Genomic DNA, 6,091 nt, shown 5'->3' on the forward strand with positions numbered 1-6,091 from the left:
GGTTGTTTTAGCCGGTGGAAAATATTTTAATAAAAAAATTTCAGTCGTTTGTTCCTATGTAGTGATTGACCCTCGTGGTAATGAGTTCAACCATTGTTTAGACTTATTTCTTAGTGAAAAAGGTAACAACTGAAAACGTATGGCATCATCAGAAATGCCATTGATTTTAAATGTATCGTAAAATTCTAGGAAATTTTCCGAGTGAGCGTTGGGATCTTCGTCCTGCAAACCATCAAACTGAACAAACTATTGTATCATTTGAATTGTGTTAGGTTTTAATTCAAAATTGTTTGCAGCAATAGCATGTCTAACTATACTTGACTTAGTTCCTGTTAAATTAGGTTTAGCATAATCATACATAGTGCGCGGAGTAGGATTTTGATTAACAGCAATTGCAGGAGATGGCGAATTTTCTTGGTTTTCAGTCATCTCCTCGGTTGGGGTTTGAATATTGTCCTCTTGCTCGTTATCTGTGTATCTTAAGCTTCACCTTATTTCTCTTTGGTTTTTGCAAACTGTGCGATCGATCTCACTGTCAAAAAGTAATGGTCCTGATGGGTTTCTTCTAGTCATAAACTATAAAAAAACCTGCCAAAAGAACATAAATGAAGAATTAGAAAATAGAATAAAAATTTAAATTGCAATAAAAGTAAAATGGCTAAAGTAATAAAAATCAAGTGTTTCTAATATCTTAGTTCCCCGGCAACGGCGCCAAAAACTTGATGCGTGATATTCGTGACAGGTTTTAAATATTTATAATGAATCGTTCTTGAAACTAACTATTATCACGATGAAGGCAAGTGTACCTATCGAACAGTAGTATAGTTTTAGCAAGACCGGATTGTCGAACCCAAAGGAACTAAAAGTATTTGTAATGACTGTCTTTTTATTATCTAGCCTAAGAATAATGGGGTTTGTTTTAACTAACTAATTAACTAAACTAAGAAATCATAGAAAATAGAATTGGGGAATTACTATTTGGAAAAATGATTGAATCAAGAGAATACCTAAGGAAAAATCCACCTAGACTTCACTTGTTATTTGACTCTAAATCGGACGATTTATTCATTTGACTTGATCCGTAGAAATCCCTAAGTTATATTATTATCCCTCTCGAGACTAACAACATCTAACCCTAGGTTGAATAATTGAAATCTCTTTCTAATTAACTCCCTAGGGTTGCATTAACTCGATCTATGGATCCCCTTATTAGGTTTCACCCTAGTCCGACAAAATCTTGTCACCCTATCTCTAGGCGCGCAATTAACTCCGCTTAATTATGACAAATGTACTCTTAGACAGGGTCTATTCCTCCTCTAAATAAGAGCTTAACTTGAACCAATATCTTGGAATATCAAGACAAGAATTAAGAACACATAATTAAGAACAAGCCAAATATTTATCATACAATTCAGATAATAATACCAATATCTGTCTTAGGTTTCATTCCCCTTAGGTATTTAGGGGTTTTAGTTCATAACTAAAAAGGTAAACATCTTAGAAGAATAATGAATAGAAAACATAAAGAAAAACCCAAAACTCCTGAAGGGAAATTGAGGGGAGATCTTCAGTCTTGATGATGAATCCGGCTTCTGAGATGGATCAATTGGTTTTCCTTGAGCAGCTCCCTGCTTCCTTCCCTGCGTGTCCCTTTTTCCTCCTCCTCTAGGGTGTATTTATAGGCTTTGGAATGCCTATTGGCCTTTTCCGAATTGGACTAAACTTGGGCTTGGTAGGGACACACCCATGTGCGATTGCTTAAGGCTATGGTCAAGTCTGTTAAATAGGCACGGGCGTATGGTCCACCCGTGTGAGTCATGCTTCGATTCTACCAAATTGACACAACTGCGTGATCTACCCGTGTGAGAAGGTCCAGGCCATGTTGATTTCGTACGTTGGCCCATTTTCTCCGCTTTTGGTCCATTTCTCATTCTTTTCACTCTCATATGCTCACCTAAGTATAAAACAGGAAATTAAGACATTAAGAGCATCGAATTCACCAATTTTAAGGAAAAATCATCCATAAAATGTGCTAAGCCTGGGATAAAAATATGTATGAATTACGGTTTATCACCCGTGTGTGACAGACTGTGTCTCAAGCCATGTGCACCTACATGTACCTTAAAACTCAATTTTACCAAATCATGCTTATTTGGACACTAAGCAGCTCAATTACTAGCCATTTAACCTTTTCAAAACACCATTAAAAATGCTCATAACAAGCCAAAACAACCATATTAAGTGCCTAACCAATGTACCCTCATTGATACCACATTTTAAATCTTCAAACATATCAACAACACATCGACCATTCAAAAACTTACATTCATACCAAATCACCCAATATTGAACTAACATTTAGCTACTTAGGCTACCAAGCTTTAAGCTAAAACACTCATCAACACATTAACTAGTCTACATACCAAAACATAGCTTCAACCACAACCATATATACAAGTAACCATCATTTTTCACTTTAAACCAAAATATCATCACATTAACAAACCTACTATCAACCAAAGACTTCCGAGGTACATGCCATTACAATTTAGAACACGACTACACTTGAGTTCGAGATTTGTTTTTGGATGTTGAGTCAATGATAAGCTGAAATGTAGCTAACCTGTGCATAGAAAACAAAATCATATGTTGAGTATAACTCAATGGTATTTCTATAATCTGAACAATGTAACTTAGTATAAGTAATTGAAATGTAGAAATGCAATAAGTAATGTTATGACAAAAAGTATAATATAATAATATAAATTTTCTCATTCTCTATTCTCATCCTCAAGATTTCACATGTTCTAATACATAACAGTGGCATTCCATATAACATTTGACAATTCAACTCATGCAATGGAATGATTCATCTCTTTGTTCAATACATGAACTCATTTCAATATTCACACCTTATTTCATCATTTCATGTTTCATTTCCCATTTCATATCCTTTTCTCATTCTTGTCATCTCAATATCAAACACATAAATTTTATCATTTAATTTCTCCTATAAACACGACTTGGACTCGAACAATACATGGATCCAACCAACACACTAGTTTGGCACCCAGTGCCCCATCGGATAAATCCAAAGTAATAACTTTGCCAAGTGCTAAATAAGTTGACATCCAGTGTCTCATCAGTTAAACCAAAGCAAATTGGCACCCAGTGCCTCATTGACTCGAGGTCGAGGAAATCCCTGAACTAGTCCTATCTTATGGCATGCCATCTATATCTGACTTTGTCTGAAACAATTAATAGGGTTTCATTTTACTTTTAGTCCATCCAATGTTCCAATTTCACATATGTACATCATTACACATATTAGTAAATGTTAAATTTGATAACAACTATAATTTCTCAATACACATTCATAAGAATACCACATGTAACACCCCAAACCCGGCCCAGACGTTATGGCCGAATCTGACGTGCCACATTAGAGTTGAAAACCCACGTTTCGTTTTAGTGTTTCAAAAACCATATATTTTGTTGAGTTAACAAAGTGTATGGAAGCTGGGCACCAGGTAGGTATCCGAGACAGAGGAGGTGAGCCATGAAGGCTGCTTAAGTACCAAGCTCTTTGATTGGATCCAATCCTAGACATGCCCATAACCATAGCCACACTTTGTTATATCGAGTTTAAATTTGTTTAAGTGGACGACTTTGATAAATCAATTAATCGTAGTGTTGAGATATTTTGAAAACAAGTATTGTTTTGCAAACACGTCCTAAGTCTAGCCCATTTGAATAATTATCAACCAGGTTTAAAGTTATTAAAAATAAACTAATCCCGAAAAGAAATAAAAGAAAAGTTAAAATGGCCTTATTACAACCCAAAAATAAATAATAATTAAAGGAAATTAAATGAAAATCAACACTTATTTAAAAGCCCAAAGACGATCCCTGTGGCTACTCTGAATCCCCTCCGGCTCCAAGTCCCCACATCAAGGCTCACCTGCGAGGTTAAGGAAAGGGGTTGAGTTTGGAAACTCAGTGTGCAACAAGCCTCTTTCAGAGCCCAAAACAATAACAGCCTGTTGGGCCTAAGCCCAAACCCAATCTCAACATGTACTGGGCCGTAGCCCTTTTCATATTTCATTTTTCATAACACTGGGCCGAAGCCTTTTCATATTTCATATTATTGGGCCGAAGCCTTTACTGTAAACGGTATGGCCCATAGGCCCATTTCAATATCACATGTAATGTCAATGAAAGAATGCAAGCCCAATTGGGGAGACTACTCAACCCACCATCCGCTACTCTCCACCCGTACCAACCAGCACACCATGTGGGGATTAACTCGACCCACCCCGCCATAACTCTCCACTAGCAGCATAGCTGCTTTATCATATATCTGGAGGCCTAGCCTCTTTTAACAACTGGGGCAAAAGCCCTCTTAATAACTGGGGCATAAGCCCTTTAATAACTGGGGCATAAGCCCTTTAATAACTGGGCATAAGCCCTTTAATAACTGGGGCACAAGCCCTTCAATAACTGGGGCATAAGCCCTTTTTCACTTCCTCCATTCATATAAAAACCCAACCCAATGCATTTATGATTACATCACGTGCATATCATACATATCATGTGCATATCATACATGTCATGTGCATATCATACATACCATGTTTATCAAAATCCCATGTATTAAATTCATACATAAACCCTAGGGGTATAATAGTCATTTTTACCTAGGGGTAAAATGGTCATTTTCATGTTATAAGGGTAATCTTGTAATTTTACCAAAAATTAGGGTTTCCATATTCATTAACGGTTACTAACAATTCATGGGTGCAAACAGTGATTCTGGCCCATTTTTAGCGAAATCGAGTTATTGGGCCTAAAACCCCTAATGGGCCCTACTTAGCCAATTTCGTCATCTAGACCCATTTAGCCTATATCCAAAACAGTATTAACAGTCTTAACATGCAATTTAACAGATTTCCATTTTCTACCAATTTTACCCAAATGGGCCCGAAAGCCTATTGGGCCCTATTGCAGCCCCTCGAGGCCCAACTTACCGTGAATGCCAAAAATCACGTTCTTACCGTTTCCAATGTTCCTGATCATCATCTCAACGAATCTAACTAACTAATGAGCGTTCGCTTGCTCACGAGTCCTCGAAATGCCAGAATTTCGGCATTTTGGCTTTTCGGCATTTATCGCTTTAAGCTTATGAAAAGGGTTCGTTACACACCTGATTTGCGATATTCCTTGACGAGATCTCCTATGCGATTTCTCCTATAATCAACCACTTATAGATTAGACCATGTTAATATTAAACCAAATCGAAAACTACCTATTATCATCACTTACACATTCGGCCACCATCCACAATGGCCCTTGGGTTCATAACTTTGCCGAAGTTGATGACTAGATTTAGTCACTCCGATGATCCAAGCTTTTCACACACTCCTCAATCGGTAGCCTTTAATCCTCACTAGCACCAACAAACCAAATAACACCAAAAACCCTTTTAGCCTTAGTCGACAGAGGGGTTTTCAGCTTTTCTTAAACCACAAGATACAAATGGAAAGAAGGTTCGAATACTTACCAAGAGATCTACTCGTTGGAGAACGTTCCAAATACCTTCCTACCCCATATCTGTTGTGAATCCAACTTAAACATGCGTAGAAAATAGATCTAAATATTAATTCCTGAATCACTAAAATATGAAGCTTTTGGCTTTTCAGCAAATATTAATCTAAGCTATTACGAGGGTTAGTACACACCTGTTACGGGTTGAAGTTAAAACGTTTCCATAATCAATCACCTACGATAACCACCACCTGTCACTCAAACTTAACTATTCCAATATCAATATATGTAAATCCTAAGCACATCAGTCATACGGAACATAAGGGCATATTCGTCATTTTACCATACAAGGGTATTACGGTCACTTTACCCTATAGGGGCTTTACGGTCTTTTTACCTATTAGGGGTATTTTAGTCATTTCATCCTATAAGGGTGCTTTGGTAAATCTACAAACCAAGGGTATTTTAGTAATTTTGTAAACCAATGGTATTTCTATAATTTTTAGAAAGTCAAGGGTATTTATGTAATTTTGTAAATTAGTGGTAT

At 36.8% G+C, this 6,091-nt stretch overlaps 1 long non-coding RNA gene across 1 annotated transcript; it reads right to left on the reverse strand.

Annotated features, from left to right (window-relative positions):
• Positions 1–5,200: 5,200 nt before the first annotated feature.
• Positions 5,201–5,625, reverse strand: LOC107938725 (uncharacterized). Its single transcript, XR_001694960.2, has 3 exons — positions 5,561–5,625; positions 5,323–5,446; positions 5,201–5,247 (listed from the first exon to the last, which is right to left on the reverse strand). It is a non-coding gene; the product is annotated as an uncharacterized lncRNA (long non-coding RNA).
• Positions 5,626–6,091: the final 466 nt, after the last annotated feature.

Source organism: Gossypium hirsutum, chromosome A12, assembly GCF_007990345.1.
Source record: "Gossypium hirsutum isolate 1008001.06 chromosome A12, Gossypium_hirsutum_v2.1, whole genome shotgun sequence".
NCBI classification, from domain to species: Eukaryota; Viridiplantae; Streptophyta; class Magnoliopsida; order Malvales; family Malvaceae; genus Gossypium; species Gossypium hirsutum.